The sequence below is a fragment of the Lissotriton vulgaris genome, chromosome 5 (assembly GCF_964263255.1).
Source record: "Lissotriton vulgaris chromosome 5, aLisVul1.2, whole genome shotgun sequence".
In the NCBI taxonomy this organism is placed as follows: Eukaryota; Metazoa; Chordata; class Amphibia; order Caudata; family Salamandridae; genus Lissotriton; species Lissotriton vulgaris.
The window spans coordinates 375,591,943-375,614,549 of record NC_141693.1 but is presented as its reverse complement, the minus strand read 5'-3'; the positions used below and the strand labels follow the sequence as shown (position 1 = coordinate 375,614,549).

Genomic DNA, 22,607 nt, shown 5'->3' with positions numbered 1-22,607 from the left:
CGCAGCAGAAATAAACGCAGATCCGGAGAGATGTACTCCTTCGCTGTTTTTTGGCTAACCTTTTTCAACTTTAGTCGAGATTTCTTTCTTAGTCTCTAGACTCCTGGCATAGATGTCCCATCGTAGGACCGAATTCAAGCCTTGCGGATCCTGTCAACGGATGATGTCTGTGACTGATCCGCACCTTATGTGCCTCTCGTGCTTGGAGCGTTACCATGACTCAGTTGCGCTCCCAGTGTGGGCCATGAATCCGAAGGCTTTGTGGGAGCAGTCCTGAAAGCCTTTGGAGGCGCTACTCTTGGCTCCGCTTTGCTCCCATTCTCGATCAAGGGGAAGGTCCCAAAAACGGTCTTGTAGCCCGCACTCCTTGTCTCGTTCAAAACCTCGGGGTGCTCGGGTAAGCACAAGAAGAAGTCTAAAAAGCATATACGTTCTTTGACTTCACCCCATCTGTCGGCCGATGCGACGCAGAGCGTTGTCGCTATAGGACTTTGTCTTTGGAGCCTCTTTCCGAGACGACTCTGCGCCTTCTCACTTTTTTGGGAGCCGGAGCATCTCCTGCCCAACTTCGAAAGTTCCACGAGGCCTTGCTCCTCATCTTTGGGCTGCCCTGGTCTTCTGGTGCGCCTTCGGGCCCATGGAGTCGGTTGGGGGCCCCCAGGCCTTCGACTCTGGCGGCTTCGGCCCGGCCCCGGAGGGCTCCCGTGGATCTGTTCTAGGATCCAGACTGACGTCAGTCGATTCACAAAGTTAGCCGCAATCTGTTTTGGTATATTAAGAAGTATTAGGAACATTTTGGACAGAGTGCCAATTCATTTAAGGGAGACAGTGGTCCATTGTCTGGTCACCTCCCGACTAGATTACGGAAACTCTCTATTCCTAGGAGCACCTAAATATATCACGCGTAAGCTGCAGACCGTGTAGAACGCAGCTGTTAGTCTGCTCTGTAACATCCCCACACGGGAACTGGTAAAAAAAACATCTAGTAAACCTTCACTGGCTCCCCGATAGAGGCAAGAATAACATTTTAAACTTTAATCATTACACACAGAGCACGTCATGATAAAGGACCAGGGAAGATTAAGAAGCTCATCTGCCCATACACTCCACACAGGCAGTTGCGATCTAGCACAGCTGACCATCTAACACAAACAAAGGTCAAGAGAGAGAGATGAAAGGGGAAGAGCCTTCTCACATCTGACCCACAAACTCTAGAACTCTATTCCAACAGAGTGTAGGAAACAAGATAATGAACTGCAATTTTTAAAGCAAATCAAAACGTGGCTGTTAAAGTAATATCTCTAAATCACCTGTACTTTTTCAGTAACTAATCTTACAGCACTGGGAAGCCTTAGGGCAGCCATGCGCTCTATAAATACCTATAATAATAACTCGACCTTCCCCGTCGCTGATCCCGGTGGCGACGTTCCCGATGCCGACCGTACCCCCCGGCCGGGGTTGACCCCATTGTCGTCCCCGACATGGACACTGAGCCGGACCAACACCGGAAGGGACTTCGTTCATCCCTGATGTTAATTTTGTTCCAGGAGGTGGTAAAGAGGACTGGGAGCAGCAGCTGGACCCTTTAACTGACCAGCTTGAAGATCCCATGGACTGGCGTATGGGCCTGGGTGAGGTCAATGGGTTGGACACTTCCCCTGACACTGGCCTGCTTTCTCCACCTACCGTGGCTATGCAGTGGTGATAAGAAGGGCAGCCGAAGTCCTTGGCCTTGAGCTCCCTTTGGTGGTAGTCAGGATTAATCTCCTGATAGAGGTGCTTCAGACTGCGGCATCTACCCCCGAACCATATTTGCCTTTTAATAAAGCCCTCACTGATGTCCTTCTGGGCATTTTGTCCAAGCCTAGCACCAGGGCTTCTTTGGTCAGGACAATTGCCCACCCCATCGCTTCACTCTGGGCGACCCAGCGTTCCTTATGTAACATCCTTCCCCTGAGAGCTTGGTTGCCCTAGCCTCATCTTCTAAAGGCACTTTCCCTTCTGCACCTCCAAAGGGAATCCAAGAAGCTGGACCGTCTCTGGAATATGATGTTTTCTTTCTCCAGCTTGGCATTGCAGTCAGTGAATACCGCTTACCTCTTGGGCCGAAACTCCCATACCAGCTGGGATATGGTTGAGCAGGTGCTGCCTCAGTGCGCCGAGGAGGCCTGCGCCATTCTCTCCCAGGCAGTTGCAGAGGACGGGAGAGATGCATCAGAATACACCATTCGTTGTGGACTGGACACCACCAACTCAATGGGCAGAACACTTTCCTCGTCATTAGCTACACCTGGTTAAGGACATATGGCTTTTCCGGGGATGTCCAATCTAGCGTGATGGGCATGTCCCTTGATGGCACTGGTATCTCTTTTCGGAGATAATGCAGACTCGGTGCTTGATCACTTCAAGAAATCTCGAGCTATGACCAGATCCTTGGACATCACTGCTACCACCTGTTCCCCTCAGTCTGCCTTTCGTGGCTATGGAAGGAGCGCTCAGCCACGTCCTATCCAGTCCAGCCACCGAGTCATACAAGCTGTCCAGCCTCAGACCCATGTCCCAGGATGCTGGGACCCATGTCCCAGCATCCTGGTGGGTCAGGGACCCAGGGGGCAGGCCAGTTCACTCTTTCCCCCATTGCTCCTGCCTTCAAACCCTCCTGGTCTGACGTTTCAGAGCCATCATCGGCCAGTGGGAGGCAGGATTTCCCATCACCACCTCCGCTAGCAGTCCATCATGTTGGACAGGTGTGTTCTACAAATAGTCTGTAGGGGCTCCTCCCTCCCCTTCGAGACTTCCCCTCCCTCCAAGCCACTCTCTTATGACCGTATGTCAGAGGATCATTTGGTGCTTCTCTCCGAGGAAGTTACAAGACTCTTGGGCAAGGGGGCCATAGAGCAGAGTCCCTGTGGCAGAAGTAGGTTGTGGTTGTTATTCCCACTACTTTCTGGTGCCAAGAAAGGGCAAAGGCCTGCGTCCTATCTTAGACTTCCAGACCAACAACTTCTTCCTTCTGAAGGAGAATTTCAAAATGCTCACTTTGGCCCAGGTCCTTTCCGCCCTCAACGCAGGAGACTGGATTGTAGCATTGCACTTGCAGGACGCCTATTTCCATATCCCCGTCCTGCCTGCCCACAGATGTTACTTACGGTTCACGGTGAGCCACGAGCTGTTTCAGTTCACTGTGCTCCCCTTTGGCCTTACCAGTGCCCCTCGCGTGTTCACAAAAGTGATGACGGTGGTCGCAACTCATCTGCGCAGATCAGGCTGCTGAAGGTGGGCTTGCCCCAGGCTATCGTCTCCCACCTCCAGACTATGGCAGAGCTCCTGCACTCACTGGGGTTCACTATCAACATGCCGAAGTCACACCTGACTCCCTCTCAGACCCTCCCTTTCATCAAAGCGATTTTGGACACTGTGCAGTTTCGGGCCTATCCTCCTGAGCAGCGAGTCTGGGATATTCAGGCTATGATATGGATGTTTTAACCTCTATCCCGAATTTCAGTGAGAATGACTGAGGCTTCTAGGCCTCATGAGCTCCTGCATCCTGTTGGGGGATCATGCCTGATGGCATGTGCGGGCTCTGCAGTGGGATCGGAAGTTTCAGTGGGCGCAGCATATGGGGAATCTATCTGACTACGCCAAGCTCTTGGAGGGAACGGTGTGCTAACTGCAGTGGTGGCGTCTCCATATCCACCTTTTGGAGCTCTGGGCGATCAGACTGGCATTAAAGGCATTCCTTCCCTCTCTCAAAGGGAAAGTGGTGTAGGTGTTGATGGACAACACCACTGCAATGTGGTACTGCAACAAACAGGGCAGGGTGGGGTCGTGGACCCTTTGTCAGGAGTCTCTCCGCCTCTGGACATGTCTGGAGCATCAGGACATATCCCTGGTGGTTCACCACCGGGCGGGTTCACTGAACAACAGAGCGGACAAAGTTAGCCATTGGTACCTAGCCGGTCACAAATGGTATCTCCATCCGGAGGTGGTGCTAGTTCTCTTTCAACCGTGGGGAGAGCCTCTTTTTTTTAGGGGGAGGGCAATTTTTATATATCACAAACTCGACCCAAAGGTATCAGAGTGCTTTACATGAGCACCAGTTATGTTACAGACGGACACATTCATTAGATTAGTGATTTGCCCAGAATCACAGGATGTTGAGCGTTCCTGCTGAAACTCAAATGCGGTTCCCCAGCTTCGATGTTGCCCGCTCTAGCCATTAGGCCACATCCTTTCCCCATGGTTAGATCAGTTTGCCTCCGAAGAGAATACTATATGTCAGCAGTATTGCGCGTTGAGTTTCCAAGGTGGCTCTCAATCGGCGATGCTTTTCGTTGTGAGTGGTGCTGCAGACGCCTTTACCCCTATACCACTTCTGCCTAGAGTGGCCAGGAAGATCAAGCACGACCGGGCTCAAGTCATTCTTGTGGCTCCGTATTAGGCACGAAGAGTCTGGTATTCCGACCTTCTGAGCATGTCCATCGATCCTGCGATCAGGCTGCCCCTTCAAGAGGATCTTCTGTCGTAGCAGCAGGGTACGGTTCTTCACCAAAACCTGTCCATCCTCCACCTCCTTGCTTGGAGTTTGAGCAGCGGCAGTTGACCTCTTCTGACCTTCCACCTCCACTAAAACGGTATACGCCTGCAGATGGAACACATTTTTGACATGGTGTACAACAAAGGCTATTGGTGCCATTTCTGCCCCTGTTGTACATAATTTCTTTGGTCCAGTAGGATCTGCTTTGGGCACCCTTAAAGGTTATCTTTCGAGTATTGTTCGGCTATCTCTGCCTTTCTGAGACTTCCAGATAAGCCCTCTTTATTCAAATCACCCATTGTCAGGTTTCTGAAGGGCCTTACTCACTTGTTTCCTCCATCTCCTTTCATAATGCCCCAATAAGATTTAAATTTGTTACTGACTTTTCTTATGTGTTCTCCCTGCGAGTCTCTTCATAATTGCCCTCCCAGGCTTCTAACCCTAAAGACTGATTTCCTCATTGCCATCCCCTCAGCTTGCATAGTTAGTGAGCTCCAGACTCTGTTTTCCAAGCCTCCCTATTTGTCTGTCTGTCCGCATAAAGTGATGCGTCGAACAAAAGCTTTGTTCCTCCCTAAAGTGGTCACGCCCTTTCATGTTGGACAATCCATTACTCTGCCAACCTTTTACCCACCCCTGCATCCCTCCAAGAAAGAGGAGACACTCCACCGCCTGGACCCAAAATGTGAATTGTTTTTTTTATCTTGATCGTAACAAAGACTTCGGGTGTACAATCAATTTTTCATTGGCTATGTGGTTGCCAAGAATGGTCAGGCCATTATCAAAATGGGGTTTCCCAATATCCGGTCTGGACCTGGGTTCTATATAGTATCAAAAACAGTGGTCCAAGACTATCGATCATATATAAAACAAATTCACACTTTTAAACAATATTTACCATTTTTTTGATACTTCTAAACAGTAAGTTCATATCGTATGTATCAAGTTACTTGATTATGGACATATGCAACAACTGACCAAGGATTGTGTTAAAGAGGTGGAGTTTATTGAATCACTCCCTCCTGTAGGATCAATTATCTGTAGTTTATACTTGTTAACTTTTTAATTTTTCAACAATTATCGGTACAAACACGAACATAGTGTGTCCAGGAAAGTGCAAAAAGGGGGTGCTAAGGTGATAAGAAAAAGTGTTGTGAAGGCATCAAAACTGAGTGAAATAAGGAGAGTATTTACAATCATTTTATGAAAAACTAGTCATACACTCCCAGTTCTGAGGACACCTGGCCACTGGACTTAGTAATATCAATTCAACATCATTGATTTACAACAGAAATAAATTCATTATTGGAAAATTGGTATGTACAGGTAATGGTCCGGGCGCAAGGCAAAATTGGGTGTGGACCTCGGCCTGCTGGTCTTCTTCGGGACGGGAAGTGGGGTAGCCTGGGTACCGAAAATGTGGCTTGATCACATATCTAAGGGTAGATTAATTAAATGTGGGTCAGGGTTGCATACATTACATTTACAATAGCCCATCATATGTGTCAGAGGCACACAGGGTGCAGCTTACCCGTACGTCTTCATGAGAGCCAGAGAGATCCCTGAAGAATGGTTGCGATGCGACCGATCACAGGGGGGCATTACGTTCCATCCTCATCTAATGGGGAAGGGGAGGTATGATTGTAAGGAAAATTCTCGCAATTTAAAAACATTTAAAAGAAGGGGGGGCATGCAGAGTCTGTCTCTCCACCACCGCAGGGGTATGGGCCATGACAAACACTTACCCGTAATTCGTGGGTAGCGTTCAGTGCGTAAATAATTGTTCAGGACTTCCTCGTGTGATTTTGGTCCGCAGACCCTCTGGGGTTAATATTGCTGGGGTATCTATTCAAAAGGTAAGGAATCTGCAACTAGAAGTCTCTCTCAGATTAATACGTTACTTACCTTCGATAACCATGTTTCTGGTAGAGACATATTCTTGTTATAGATTCCTTACTTCCCCACTCATCCTCCCCGCAAACTGATTTATAGTGATAGTGACTCCTCTAAAGGGCACTTCACTTTTTTTTTTACGCTCCTGTGGTCAGTGTCTTCCATGGCTCTGTGCTTCTGGCGTGGAAAGTTGTGTTAAGAACTGTCGTCAGCATGCCTGTGCTGCGTCTATATAGGTCCTGCGATATAATATCCGGCGCGCACGACACAGACAACGGATGCAGAGCCAACCAAAGCCATCTACCGACGTGCAGGGGTACTGCTGATCCAGACTGACGCCTGGGGGAAATTCAAAAGGTAAGGAATCTAGAATTTGTCTCTACCCGATACAATGTTACGAAGGTAATTAACTTATTCTTTATGTAAGATAGTGTTCTGCATGGTTCTTTACTAGGTCAAAGGTTACACTTGGATAACTGCTCCATTCTTTTTAGTGAAGAGGCTCCCTCTTGGTTTCTGAAGTAACATTTGCAGTGCTGGATGCTGGGGCAGTATGAACTTCTGTTGAAATGCATTGCAGTGGATGACCATTTTAGATTTGCACTAGAGGCGAGCACCAGATGGGAAGCGCGGTGGAGATGTACAGGACCTCTCTCCTCAGCCAGGGACCGCTCCGAACTCCAGCACCTTCACCACTTCCTTGGGAAATAGGGGTTTTTCACCTGATTCCAATTATTTATTCTTCACAGTCATTTTTAGGTTTTGCCTGCAAGTGCTCACGTAGTGAGCATGCGCTAAAAAACCTTTTGAGTTCTATGTCGGATCGGTGACCCGCCTCTGTCTCTCATTGGCTAGCTCCATAAATGGAGGCCAGCCATTGGGAGACAGAGGCTGTCAATCACGCTTTCCCCTGAAAACGCGATTCGGGGGCGTTTCTCGGACTTTTTTTAAGCCCCGCCCCTTTTTCCTGGGCCGCGCTGTGATTTGGTGCCGGCCCGGGACACCCCCGTGACGTCATTCCCGGGCCGCGCTGTGATTGGCTGGCCGGCCCGGGACCTGACTTGTTTAGATCATGGCTCGCGAGAACGGCTAGATAAAAATACGGGTTCTCACTGCAGTTTGCTGCCGTGTGCCTGATAGAACGCGTGAACGCCCGGCAGCTGATCCTTCATCTACGGAACGACTGCTTTTGATTCTGGGTAAGTAAGTGTATGCCTTATAGCTACGCTGAGCCTTTTATAGTAAACCGTTCGTCTCAGCACAGGACTCATGCTAGACACGGTTATTTTCTAGAAACCCAGGGTGCCATCAAAAGACGGTCCCCGGCACACGCGAGAGAGAAGGGCTTCTCCCCCCTTTAACACCGCGGGGCAGGAAGCTCTCCTTCTACACGCCCGCAAACCCACCACAAACAGCAGTGGGGACTCGCACCATCACCCCAGTGCACCCGCGTCGCTCTCAGTATGCTGGTCGTGGTTCCGGTGCTGACCGGTTCTCCAGGTACTCCACAGGCTGTCGGATGGATCAGCTGGGCTCGCCACTTGATTGCCGTCGCTCAGGAGTTCCTGCTCCGCCTTGCCTCACACCAGCTCGCCTTCCTGGGCTGTCTCCTCCGCTGGGCCACCTTTAGTCGTGTTGGTCGCGGACCTGGTTCCAGCCCGATTCGGCCGGTCACTCAGTGGGCTTGCTCGTCCCTGCTGCAATGCACTTCTAAATTTGCTGGACAAGAGTCTTGCTCACCAGGCTTGGCTTCCGACGGTTCTCCTTTTCAGACGGTGACACTGCCTATTCCAAGGTAACAGGTGAGCGTCTGCAGGAGTTGGGGGGACCCCTCGTCGGATCTGGGGGCCGGGGGCGTCCAGCAGCACTGCAAGGGCCCGGTGGCTCTCCGACGCGGCTGCCGCAGGAGCCGGGAGGGTGCCCAGTGTCACCGTTCGTTTCTCTGCTTTGTTGTTCGCCCCTGTCTCTTGTTCTGTCTTGTGCAGTGTTGTTGGCCTGTCCGTTTGTGTGCGCATCAGCCTCTGTCTCGCTGGCGTGGTCAGCCTGTCCCTCTTGTGTCACTCTGTATTTGTCTAATGCTGTCTGTCTGCTTGTATTGCTCATCAGCCTCTGTATGTATGTCTGTCCTTTGTGTAGGTCTCTCTTGCCTCCTGACTGTCGTATTGATCATGTCGGCATCGTTGGCCAGCTTGTGTTTTTGCTTGTAAGTCGCTCGCTGTGTCAGCATCTCTTGTGTGTCAGTCTGCCTTTCTGGTGCAGCTCCTGTGTGTGTGTGTGTGTGTGTGCGTGTCAGTCTGATCTGTCGTGTGTCTGTCTGTCGTCAGTTTGTGTCTCCAGTTAAAGGGTTGGTTTGTGGGCACAGGACGAGGGTCGCCTTCCTTAGATACATGAAACCACTCCCACTATTTAAAGCGCCGAGAGAAGGTTGAGTGTGCTGTGGCGCTATATAAAGAATTGCCACAGTGATGAGCATCGCCCCTCAGACCTGCAGTTGGCACTCTGTCTTCCCGACAGGTGCAGTGCACGTTGGATCCGCGCAAGGCGTGCCGCAGTGCCACTGGGCGCTGTAAAAATGCAGCTATACCATTACCCAGCGCTGTGCTGCCCTGGCACCGCGCCCGCCATGCTCAGGCAGATGGTCCGCACAAAGGGGCATTCATGGTTCCGCAGCACCGCCCCCACTGCGGGTTTTTAGGCTCCGGCCCTCACTCTGTCTTTGCCAAGGGGCTGTGGCATGGTGCCAGCCAAGGTTTCTAGACCAGCACACATCCTAGTGTCGCTGCTGTTCACAGGAGTCACTGTGAAGCTCAAAACCTGCCAATTGTTCGGCTTCTTGGCGCTGTCCTGCTTGTCATCAGGTGGGACCCGCACTTCCCAGGCTCGGAGTGCTGCTTCAAACCCCTTCCCGCCCATGGCTTGGGTGGCACCCGCCCTCGTTTTCTAAGGATAGTCCCTAGTATGAGGCATCATATTCCCTTGTCATTTATTCATTGTATAATTTATAAATGGCACACATCCCTGGCGGTACCTAGCAGCGCGGCTGTATCCTAGAAAGCAACAGGTGAATGGCATGCCTCTCTGCTGGTGGAGGGGGGGGGTCTGGGGGGGGGAGGTGGCTGAGGGCGCTGTCCGGGCAAGTGTTTATCTGGCCCTTATTGCCCCCTCATGAGTACGTATCCTTCCCCCAACAGTTCAGGCGTCTAGCGCTTAAATGAATAATGGTATTAGCACATCTCGGCGAGGCGGTTTTAGCCGGATGTCAGGCTCCTTAGAGGGTGGGGGTCATGCAGTCCTTGAACTGGGAGACGATCGTTCATAAGAGCGCTTGATTATGCCACTCAACTGCTTTCTAAATGCTTCAGAACAGCGAGACATAAGGGGGTCTACCCAGGATCACACAGACTGTTCACGCCTGGACGCCGGGATTAAGACTTTCGAGGCATTTTATTTGTTAAATATAATGCCACGTCCCGTTCAGGTGCAGTAAAACATATAGTAGATTTGTGTTGATAGATGGGATGGTCGGTCCTGGTCGCTTTTTAGCTTCTTTGACATTTTGCAGCTTTTTAAAAGTAATATACGGACTGTGGTTGTGTATTCATGATATGGTTGTGAACGAACATTGTCTACGTTTCGCAGTCTATGTATCTGCCCTTTTGCACTGTGCTCTCTGCTGCAGCTGTGCGCAAGGGTAAGAAACGGGTACTCTATTAACCTCACATGGACCTTACAAGAATGAAACCCAGAGAGCCCTACGAAATGTTAACATATGTGCAGTTATTGTAGGTACACAGTCGTCAGCTGGTACCCTGTCGAGGCTGTTCCCCTTAGAGGACAGCACCAATGGAAAGTGAAATACAGGCCAGCATGTTTACTGTTGGCATGAATTGCATTGATCTGCAACTTCTTTTCATTGTGCTATTTCCGTCTGCTCGGAAAGCAGTTTTGCCAGCAATACTAATTAAGGGATAATGTTTCTTTGTTATTCATATGGAACCTGAGCATTCTGTAGGGTGTGGTGGTCGCCTGCTCATTTTAGCCAGCTGGAGGACGTCACAGCGATCATCCGCTCCCCTCCTGCACAACACCACATCACTACCCCTGTTCATGAGGCGAAAAGGCTCGTCATTGCGTCACATTTAAAGAAATGTGTGGCTTCAAAATAAGGCCACACAGTCAACGTTGTACCAGACGGCGTGCAGTGCAGGAAGTTGTGCTAACCAAGGCCATTAATACTATTAACAGTGCACTGGGCGAATGCTTCTTGGCAGTGGGCAAATATCTGTCCATGTTCTTGAAAGTCTGTGTAACACACAACGCCCTTCTTTCTGTGGCAGGATTGCGCCTGTTGGACAGGCCACATGAAGGGCCGCTCTCCCCCAGCCCAACCAGGCCCGAGCCCGGGCCCGCAAGTACCACACACCACCATTGCACGTCCTCCGTCCCCTCAGGGACCCCTGCCCTCGAGCATGTCGACCTCGTGGGTCCGATCCACTGCCGGCCCACGCGCCCATCCTGGGGCGCCATCTTGGACACTCCACCACGAGGCCGCCTGGCCCCCGATCGACCTCAACCCTGGGCCTGGCCAGGCCTCAGACATCCCGGCACCACCATCCACCCAGGAGGTGAGCGGGCTACTTGGCAAGTCAATGGGAGAAAGAGGTGTCGATGGCTCTCCCCCGCCAAGTGCCGCTCGCCCATCGCCTCCCCGGGCGCTGGCTCCACCCCCCTGCTGGGTGTCTGGACTCCCTCATCCCGGACCTCCCGACCTCCAAGTGCGAGGGTCCGGACATCAAAGCACACCAGCCCTATAACTGGGGCAGCTCCAGAGCAGGAAGGCAGTTGTATCTTGGAGTCGAGAGACGCAAAGAGGAACTCATCCTAGACGGACTACTGGCGCTGCCGTAGCTCTGTCTTGTGCACCATCGTCCTGCCTGCTGGCGCTGCCGCAACCTTCGCAACCTTCATACCCTTCATCGTCGTCGGGACCTGCTGGCGTGGCCGCGGACCGTTTGTAACCGTCATCTTCACCGGGACCTGCTGGCTCCGCCGCGGACCGTCGTTTCCTTCGTCCATCTCGGGACCTGCTGGCTCCGCCGCGGCCCGATCATCTAGAACGCCGAGCTCGAGGATTGAGAGCTATATCCACCTTTTGGTAACAAGACTGTCCCGCTACCCCTTTTCCCAAACCAGAGACCAGAACCGAGGGGACCCCTGAGTCCAGACCTCCTTGTATCATTCATCGTAACTTAAAGAATTGCCTATAAAGTCTCGTTGAACTTTAACCTTGTGTGGTGTCCGTCTGTGGGGGGGAAGTTACTTGTCTGTACGATCGCTGGAGACGGTTCTCCCCGGAGACCTCTCCCCTTATTCTCGGCCGACCCTCCCGGTCCGTCTAACATTGGTGGCCAGCGGCGCGATCCGAATCACCGCATAAACGTACAGAGAGTAGCTCACCCCACGACGAAATCACAATGACAACTAAAGAAAGCGGATCAACCGAGAAGTTCCAGATGGAGAAATTGGATGAGTACAGCCATCGGGAACTAAAACAATTCTGCATCGAACTAGGTATCGCTACCACCGGACTAAGTACAAAAGACGATTTTAAGCATGCCCTAGAATCTTGGGCAGAAACCGGGGCTGCCGGAACCCCCGATCAAAGCACCGCAGCAAAAACCACCACGGCCCCTGAAGAGCGAAGAACGGGTCTCTCGCAAGACGAGATCCAGGAAAGAGAAAAAACCCGACTACACGAGCTGGAAATGGCCCGACTCAAAATGGACGTTGAACTTAAGTTGGCCGAACAAAAAATCAACTTAGAGCACCTGCGTCTCCGAGAAGAAAGAGAGGAGAAACAGAGACAAAGGGAGCTCGAGGAAAAGAAACTGGCGTACGAACACGAGCGGAACCTAGCTGAGATCAACCTACGCAAGCAGAATAAAGGAGTAGGGGTGCCCGAGCAAACCCACACCCCAGGGGCAACAGAGAAAAAGGTACACATCCCCAAAGATGTCGTTCGAGAATACTTCCGAGAGGACGACATCCAACAATGGTTTAAGGCTTATGAAATCGCTATGACTGCACACCGGATCGATAGAAGCGATTGGGGAGCCGGTCTATGGGGGAGATTCCTCAATGAGGGCCGCGATGCCCTACTACAGCTCCCGGACCACCAGATGACCTCCTATGACCATATGAAAGCTGCACTCCTCACCCGCTATGGCCTCACACCCGAGATGTACCGTCAGAGGTTCCGAGACTGCACCCGCATCCCGGGTACAACTTGGGTGGACTATGTAAACTACTTTAGCCGAGCCTTCGAGGGCTGGATCAAAGGAAGCAACGTCACAACCTACGAACAACTGTTCAATCTTATGGTATGGGAGCATCTGTCGAACAATTGCTTCATTGAACTCCGCCAGCACCTCCTCGACAGCAAGTTAACGGATCCCCGGCAGCTCGCAGCCAAAGCTGACCGGTGGGAGATCACCAGAGTGGGCCGGAATGGGTCCTACGAACAGAACCGGAACAACAATGGTCAGCACCGACCCAGAGGAGGAGGAGGGGGCCAAGGACGCGGAAGAGACAACGGCCCGGTCGCCCCCGCTACCAGCACCACCCCCCCGGCCAACCGGGGCAGCACCCCGGCGCGACCGGGATACCGAGCCAATGTTACGTGCCATCGATGCCAACGAGTCGGCCACTACGCAAACGACCCAAGCTGCCCCCAGTACCAGAGCCCAAGACCCCGACAAGTAGCCGCTGCTGCTCTAGGGGAGGAACAGATCACAGAGGAACAAGAGGAATATGAACAAGAGCATCAAGAATGGGAGCCAGCCGCCATGGCCCTAGCATGCTTAGGGGGGAAAGACATGGTCCCGCGGGTCCCCCTACCCGCTAACACCCAGAAGTACAGCCAATGGGTGAGCATCAATGGACGCCGGGCCGAAGCTCTTCGGGACACCGGGGCCAGTGTAACAGCCGTCCGCTGTCACCTGGTGACCCCAGAACAGTATCTACCGAACATTCTCTGCCCTGTACGTTCAGCCGATAACTCAGAAAGTCTGTGTCGGATGGCCTGCGTCCCCTTCGAATGGGGAGGGGTCTCCGGCATGTTGAAGGTAACGGTCCGAGACGATGCCCCCGTAGACTGCCTCCTGGGGAATGACCTTGAAAGCTCCCCGTGGGCAGCCGTAGAACGAAGAGAACACCTGGGGATGTTAGGCGTCCCAGACTGGGCGTGCGTCACCACCCGGTCCATGGCCGCCCGTGCCAACCACCGCCCAGAAGAGCCCGAATGGCCGGCGCCACCGCCTCCAGTCGCCCCAGCCGAAACCACCGACCGTGACGTCCCCCCCGAACCAGCTCAACCTTCCGACCTCGCTAACCTCGACCAGTGGCCTCAAGAGGGGGGGCCCACGCAAGAACAATTTCGCCAAGAACAGAAGACCTGCCCCTCCCTCGAGGGACTCCGCCAGCAAGCGCTCGCCCAAAGCGCAGGGGATACCTCCGGAACTCACTGGGTCTACTGGGACAATGATCTGCTGTACAGTGAGCAAAGAATCGCAGAGCTGGGGGCCAGCCGAGTACTAGTGGTGCCACTCCGTTTTAGAGACTTTCTGCTGAACCTGGCCCACGATGTCCCCCTGGCAGGACGCCTGGGACAAGATAAAACTTACAGTCGCCTAGTGACCCACTTCTTCTGGCCCAAAATGAGGAACGATGTACACCAGCATTGCCGATCTTGCCCCACGTGCCAAGCCAGTGGAAAGAGCGGCCGCAAACTAAAGGCCCCCCTGCAACCTTTTCCCGTGGTCACCACCCCGTTCGAGAGGGTCGGGATAGACATCGTGGGGCCCCTGGACCCGCGCACAAAACAAGGCCATCGATTCATCTTGGTGCTAGTGGATCACGCCACCCGCTACCCTGAGGCTGTTCCCCTGCGGACCGTGACAGCCCCGGTAGTCGGCCGGGCTCTGATGGGGATCTTCTCCCGTGTGGGCTTCCCCCGAGAAGTCGTCAGCGACAGAGGCACGAACTTTATTTCTAAATATAAGAAATCCCTCTGGCAACAGTGCGGGGTTACCTACCGATTCACGACCCCCTATCACCCTCAAGGGAACGGACTCGTTGAGCGGTTCAACCGCACGCTAAAAGGGATGATCGGGGGGTTGGAAGAGCCCCTCCGTCGCCAGTGGGATGTGCTGCTGCCGTGCCTCCTCTTCGCCTATCGGGAGGTCCCCCAGAAATCACTGGGCTTCAGCCCGTTTGAACTGCTATATGGACACCCAGTGCGGGGACCGCTCAGCCTAGTCAAAGAAGGCTGGGAGATGCCCCCGCTAAAGAACCCTCCAGATGTCTTCCGGTACCTCCTAACACTCCGCAACCAGACCCGGCGGTTCAGGGAGCTGGCGAAAGCTAACCTAGAGGCCAGCCAAGAGGACATGAAAAAGTGGTATGACCGGAATGCCTCATCCATTGAATTTGAACCTGGCCAACAGGTATGGGTGATGTCCCCCACCGAGCCATGCGCCTTGCAAGACAAATGGACAGGGCCCTTCAAAGTAGTCGAGCGCAAGGGCCCTGCCACCTATCTCATCGACATGGAATCTTCCCGGAACCCCCTCCGGGTCCTCCACGCTAACAGACTGAAGCCCCACTTTGTGCGTACAGAACTCAGCCTCCTGATGGCCACAGACAATGGGGCTGAAGAAGACTCCGAGCCCCTCCCTGACCTCCTACGGACTCGGGAGCAAGACGGCTCCGTGGATGGGGTCCGACTCTCGGAGGCCCTCACCAGAGAGCAACGCCAGGAGTGTCGAGTCCTCCTGTCACAGTTCGCCAGCCTGTTCTCCCTTACCCCAGGTGTCACTTCCTGGTGTGTGCACGATGTGGACACGGGGGACAGCCCCCCTATCCGCCACCGGGCCTACCGCGTGCCAGATTGGGTACGGGCCTGCATCCAGGAAGAAGTAGCCAAGATGCTCACACTCGGGGTCATCGAGCCCTCAGACAGCCCCTGGGCCAGCCCTGTAGTACTGGTCCCCAAAGCAGCTGCCCCCGGCACCACACCAGAACTCCGGTTCTGCGTCGACTACCGGGGCTTGAATGCGGTCACCAGAACAGACGCACATCCCATCCCCCGGGCAGATGAACTAATCGACCGCATGGGAGCTGCCCGCTACCTCAGTATCTTCGACCTGACGGCGGGCTACTGGCAAATCGGCCTCACACCCCGGGCGCAAGAACGTTCTGCCTTTTCCACCCCCGATGGCCATTACCATTTCACAGTCATGCCCTTCGGCATGAAGAATGCCCCAGCAACATTCCAACGGCTCGTCAATCAGGTCCTGGCGGGGCTCGAAGGGTTCAGCGCCGCCTACCTAGACGACATCGCTGTATACAGCCACCATTGGTCCGAGCACCTCCACCACCTCCGAGCAGTGCTACAAGCCCTTCAGCGAGCTGGCCTCACGATCAGGGCCAGCAAGTGTCAAATTGGGCAAGGGTCTGTAACCTACCTCGGGCACCAGGTGGGAAGCGGCCTGGTGGCCCCTCTGCAGCTAAAAATTGCCGCCATCCAGTCCTGGCAGCCCCCCATCACCCAGACCGAGGTACGAGCCTTCCTGGGCCTCACGGGCTATTACCGAAGGTTCGTGAAAGACTATGGTACGATAGTGGGGCCCCTCACAGAACTCACGTCAAAAAATCAGCCCAAGAAAGTCAACTGGACCCCAGAGTGTCAAGCTGCATTTGAACAATTGAAAGCCGCCATGTGTTCCGCCCCTGTGCTCCAGGCCCCCGACTACAGCCGGGAGTTCGTCGTCCAGACGGATGCCTCCGACCATGGCATTGGGGCAGTCCTGTCTCAAGTGAACGCCGAAGGCCTTGATCAACCGGTGGCCTTCATCAGCCGGCGACTCCTACCACGGGAACAACGCTGGAGCACCATAGAGAGGGAGGCTTTCGCTGTGGTCTGGGCCCTCAAGAAGCTCCGGCCCTACCTTTTTGGCACACACTTTCGGGTGCAGACCGACCACCGACCCCTGCAGTGGCTGATGCAGATGCGGGGGGAAAACCCAAAGTTACTACGCTGGTCCATCTCCCTACAGGGTATGGACTTCACAGTTGAACACCGGCCTGGGCCAGATCACGCCAACGCGGATGGCCTGTCCCGGTTCTTCCGCCTCGACGAGGAGAGTCCCCAAGAGGATGGGTAACTCTCCCCGCCTTCAGCTGGGGGGGACGCATGTTGGACAGGCCACATGAAGGGCCGCTCTCCCCCAGCCCAACCAGGCCCGAGCCCGGGCCCGCAAGTACCACACACCACCATTGCACGTCCTCCGTCCCCTCAGGGACCCCTGCCCTCGAGCATGTCGACCTCGTGGGTCCGATCCACTGCCGGCCCACGCGCCCATCCTGGGGCGCCATCTTGGACACTCCACCACGAGGCCGCCTGGCCCCCGATCGACCTCAACCCTGGGCCTGGCCAGGCCTCAGACATCCCGGCACCACCATCCACCCAGGAGGTGAGCGGGCTACTTGGCAAGTCAATGGGAGAAAGAGGTGTCGATGGCTCTCCCCCGCCAAGTGCCGCTCGCCCATCGCCTCCCCGGGCGCTGGCTCCACCCCCCTGCTGGGTGTCTGGACTCCCTCATCCCGGACCTCCCGACCTCCAAGTGCGAGGGTCCGGACATCAAAGCACACCAGCCCTATAACTGGGGCAGCTCCAGAGCAGGAAGGCAGTTGTATCTTGGAGTCGAGAGACGCAAAGAGGAACTCATCCTAGACGGACTACTGGCGCTGCCGTAGCTCTGTCTTGTGCACCATCGTCCTGCCTGCTGGCGCTGCCGCAACCTTCGCAACCTTCATACCCTTCATCGTCGTCGGGACCTGCTGGCGTGGCCGCGGACCGTTTGTAACCGTCATCTTCACCGGGACCTGCTGGCTCCGCCGCGGACCGTCGTTTCCTTCGTCCATCTCGGGACCTGCTGGCTCCGCCGCGGCCCGATCATCTAGAACGCCGAGCTCGAGGATTGAGAGCTATATCCACCTTTTGGTAACAAGACTGTCCCGCTACCCCTTTTCCCAAACCAGAGACCAGAACCGAGGGGACCCCTGAGTCCAGACCTCCTTGTATCATTCATCGTAACTTAAAGAATTGCCTATAAAGTCTTGTTGAACTTTAACCTTGTGTGGTGTCCGTCTGTGGGGGGGAAGTTACTTGTCTGTACGATCGCTGGAGACGGTTCTCCCCGGAGACCTCTCCCCTTATTCTCGGCCGACCCTCCCGGTCCGTCTAACAGCGCCTAACACCAATGGAGACCAATGCAGCAAATTCATTTAAAAGTTGTGTATATTAATGGCGTGGAAGGCAGCATGATTAAACAAGGTTAATTTTGTACATTAAAATAATGACGTTTCTAAAGATGATCACCACGCGCGGGTCACACACTCCATATTTGCTATTATCAAGAAAACAAGTGTGCAGTGCACAGTAGACAAATATGGACTTTTCACACCTTGGGCCAGGCCTATGAAACACAAGGACCATTAAAAACAAGTGCCCTCCGCTGATCTCTGTGCTTCAGCTGCAGGTCACGACTTGGAATACTGTTCAGGGTAACCGGGCCTGCCTTCCATCTCCCGGAGTTCGGCAGTCTTTTTTAGGTCTCGCCTGGAAATCGCATCCGAAGGATGCGTCCAGGCTGGAGACTTAAAGCTGTCTGACACGGGGGAATGAAGGACAAGAAACTGTGACGAGCTTATCCTTGGCTGGATTCAGCTGCGTGCACGCGCACCAACATTCACGCATGCGCACATCACAGCCACACGCATACACAGCACTCACGCATGCGCACATACACACGCATACACAGGCACACCCCCGTCACCTACACGCATACACAGAGACCCCTCCACACACACCAGCCCCTCTCCTCCCGGCTCCACTCACCGGTGTCTGGCGGGCGCTCCCCGGGTCTCCAGGCTCCTTCCCTTCCTCCGCAGCTGCAGGCTCTCCCCACATCACGGGGGCCCGCTGCTGGACAGAAGGCTTCTCTGTGGCCGGGCGGTGGTAGCGCTCGGCGGGGCTCTCTCTCCACATGGGAGCCCCGCCTCCTCAGTGCGCCCGCTTCGCCCGCGGGTCTTCACCCGGTCCCCCATCTCGGGACCGGGACTTTAAGGGAAACAGTATCCAGGGCTCCTTCCTGGTCACGGGAGCCCCGGGGCCGCAATGCTCACGCCACTTCCTGCTGCCGGCTCCTCTTCCTGGTTGCACGTCAGGTCCCGGGCCAGCAGCCAATCAGAGCGCGGCCCGGGAATGACGTCACAGATGTGTCCCGCAGTACCGCCCCCGGCCTGCCTGACTTCCTTTTAAGATTCCATGACAAACGTGATGCCGAGGATGCGATGGACGCCATGGACGGAGCCGTACTGGATGGGCGCGAACTTCGGGTGCAGATGGCTCGTTATGGAAGGCCACCAGACTCACACCATAGCCGCAGGGGACCACCACCCCGAAGATATGGAGGCAGTGGAGGAAGTTATGGACGCCGGAGTCGCAGTCCCAGGAGGCGTCGTCGGTCGAGGTCCCGCAGTCGGAGTCGCTCCAGATCCCGCACATCGAAGTCCCGCTCCGTCCGAAGATGCACGTAGGCCACTGGTATGAATCTCAACATAGCCGATTCAACCATTCCCCCTTGTGAGGTTGATAAAAGTAGTATCATTCAGTTGAATAGTAATCACAGTGTAATGGTGAGAGAAAAGTATACTTGCACTCTGTAAGAATGATCAGGTCATCAAAATGTTAAGTAGCGTTCTATTTCCTGAGGAGGGTATTGGGGAGGTTTGTGTTGCTGAAGAGTTTCTACTTTTGCGATTGTTGGTTTGCGTTTGTCCCCTTCTGTGAGTGCAGAGTGCGTGCAGAGTGACAGTAAGTGCAGAGTGAGTGCAGAGTGACAGTGAGTGCGGAGTGACAGTGAGTGCGGAGTGACAGTGAGTGCGGAGTGACAGTGAGTGCGGAGTGACAGTGAGTGCGGAGTGACAGTGAGTGCAGAGTGCGGAGTGACAGTGAGTGCGGAGTGACAGTGAGTGCGGAGTGACAGTGAGTGCAGAGTGCGGAGTGACAGTGAGTGCGGAGTGACAGTGAGTGCGGAGTGACAGTGAGTGTGGAGTGACAGTGAGTGCAGAGTGACAGTGAGTGCAGAGTGACAGTGAGTGCAGAGTGACAGTGAGTGCAGAGTGACAGTGAGTGCAGAGTGACAGTGAGTGCAGAGTGCAGAGTGACAGTGAGTGCAGAGTGACAGTGAGTGCGGAGTGACAGTGAGTGCGGAGTGACAGTGAGTGCGGAGTGACAGTGAGTGCGGAGTGACAGTGAGTGCAGAGTGACAGTGAGTGCAGAGTGACAGTGAGTGCAGAGTGACAGTGAGCGCAGAGTGACAGTGAGCGCAGAGTGACAGTGAGCGCAGAGTGACAGTGAGCGCAGAGTGACAGTGAGCGCAGAGTGACAGTGAGCGCAGAGTGACAGTGAGCGCAGAGTGACAGTGAGCGCAGAGTGACAGTGAGCGCAGAGTGACAGTGAGCGCAGAGTGACAGTGAGCGCAGAGTGACAGTGAGCGCAGAGTGACAGTGAGCGCAGAGTGCGTGCAGAAACAGTAAGTGCAGAGTGCGTGCAGAGTGACAGTGAGTGCAGAGTGCGTGCAGAGTGACAGTGAGTGCAGGGTGAGTGCAGAGTGACAGTGAGTGCAGAGTGACAGTGAGTGCAGAGTGACAGTGAGTGCAGAGTGAGTGCAGAGTGACAGTGAGTGCAGAGTGAGTGCAGAGTGACAGTGAGTGCAGAGTGACAGTGAGTGCAGAGTGACAGTAAGTGCAGAGTGAGTGCAGAGTGACAGTGAGTGCGGAGTGACAGTGAGTGCGGAGTGACAGTGAGTGCAGAGTGACAGTGAGTGCAGAGTGACAGTGAGTGCAGAGTGACAGTGAGCGCAGAGTGACAGTGAGCGCAGAGTGACAGTGAGCGCAGAGTGACAGTGAGCGCAGAGTGACAGTGAGCGCAGAGTGACAGTGAGCGCAGAGTGACAGTGAGCGCAGAGTGACAGTGAGCGCAGAGTGACAGTGAGCGCAGAGTGACAGTGAGCGCAGAGTGACAGTGAGCGCAGAGTGCGTGCAGAAACAGTAAGTGCAGAGTGCGTGCAGAGTGACAGTGAGTGCAGAGTGCGTGCAGAGTGACAGTGAGTGCAGGGTGAGTGCAGAGTGACAGTGAGTGCAGAGTGACAGTGAGTGCAGAGTGACAGTGAGTGCAGAGTGACAGTGAGTGCAGAGTGACAGTGAGTGCAGAGTGACAGTGAGTGCAGAGTGACAGTGAGTGCAGAGTGAGTGCAGAGTGACAGTGAGTGCAGAGTGACAGTGAGTGCAGAGTGCGTGCAGAGTGACAGTGCGTGCAGAGTGACAGTGCGTGCAGAGTGACAGTGCGTGCAGAGTGACAGTGCGTGCAGAGTGACAGTGAGTGCAGAGTGACAGCGAGTGCAGAGTGACAGCGAGTGCAGAGTGACAGCGAGTGCAGAGTGACAGCGAGTGCAGAGTGACAGCGAGTGCAGAGTGACAGCGAGTGCAGAGTGACAGCGAGTGCAGAGTGCATGCAGAGTGACAGTAAGTGCAGAGTGACAGTAAGTGCAGAGTGACAGTAAGTGCAGAGTGCGTGCAGAGTGACAGTGAGTGCAGAGTGCGTGCAGAGTGCAGAGTGAGTGCAGAGTGAGTGCAGAGTGAGTGCAGAGTGAGTGCAGAGTGAGTGCAGAGTGAGTGCAGAGTGAGTGCAGAGTGAGTGCAGAGTGAGTGCAGAGTGAGTGCAGAGTGAGTGCAGAGTGACAGTGAGTGCAGAGTGACAGTGAGTGCAGTGACAGTGAGTGCAGAGTGACAGTGAGCGCAGAGTGACAGTGAGCGCAGGGTGACAGTGAGCGCAGAGTGACAGTGAGCGCAGAGTGACAGTGAGCGCAGAGTGACAGTGAGCGCAGAGTGACAGTGAGCGCAGAGTGACAGTGAGCGCAGAGTGACAGTGAGTGCAGAGTGACAGTGAGTGCAGAGTGCGTGCAGAAACAGTAAGTGCAGAGTGCGTGCAGAGTGACAGTGAGTGCAGAGTGCGTGCAGAGTGACAGTGAGTGCAGGGTGAGTGCAGAGTGACAGTGAGTGCAGAGTGACAGTGAGTGCAGAGTGACAGTGAGTGCAGAGTGACAGTGAGTGCAGAGTGACAGTGAGTGCAGAGTGACAGTGAGTGCAGAGTGACAGTGAGTGCAGAGTGACAGTGAGTGCAGAGTGACAGTGAGTGCAGAGTGAGTGCAGAGTGACAGTGAGTGCAGAGTGACAGTGAGTGCAGAGTGACAGTGAGTGCAGAGTGACAGTGAGTGCAGAGTGACAGTAAGTGCAGAGTGCGTGCAGAGTGACAGTGAGTGCAGAGTGCGTGCAGAGTGACAGTGAGTGCAGAGTGCGTGCAGAGTGACAGTGCGTGCAGAGTGACAGTGCGTGCAGAGTGACAGTGCGTGCAGAGTGACAGTGCGTGCAGAGTGACAGTGCGTGCAGAGTGACAGTGCGTGCAGAGTGACAGTGAGTGCAGAGTGACAGTGCGTGCAGAGTGACAGTGCGTGCAGAGTGACAGTGCGTGCAGAGTGACAGCGAGTGCAGAGTGACAGCGAGTGCAGAGTGACAGCGAGTGCAGAGTGACAGCGAGTGCAGAGTGACAGCGAGTGCAGAGTGACAGCGAGTGCAGAGTGACAGCGAGTGCAGAGTGACAGCGAGTGCAGAGTGCGTGCAGAGTGACAGTGAGTGCAGGGTGAGTGCAGAGTGACAGAGAGTGCAGAGTGAGTGCAGTGACAGTGAGTGCAGAGTGCAGAGTGACAGTGAGTGCAGAGTGGCAGTGAGTGCAGAGTGGCAGTGAGTGCAGAGTGTGTGCAGAGTGACAGTAAGTGCAGAGTGACAGTAAGTGCAGAGTGACAGTAAGTGCAGAATGACAGTAAGTGCAGAGTGACAGTAAGTGCAGAATGACAGTAAGTGCAGAGTGCGTGCAGAGTGACAGTGAGTGCAGAGTGCGTGCAGAGTGACAGTGAGTGCAGAGTGCGTGCAGAGTGACAGTGAGTGCAGAGTGAGTGCAGTGACAGTGAGTGCAGTGACAGTGAGTGCAGAGTGA

The 22,607-nt window shown here is 54.4% G+C and overlaps 1 protein-coding gene across 5 annotated transcripts in view; it reads left to right on the top strand.

Annotated features, from left to right (window-relative positions):
* Positions 1-22,607, top strand: part of KCNAB2 (potassium voltage-gated channel subfamily A regulatory beta subunit 2) — a 1,185,210-nt gene that overhangs the window by 490,520 nt on the left and 672,083 nt on the right. The gene's annotated exons all lie outside the window — the stretch shown is intronic.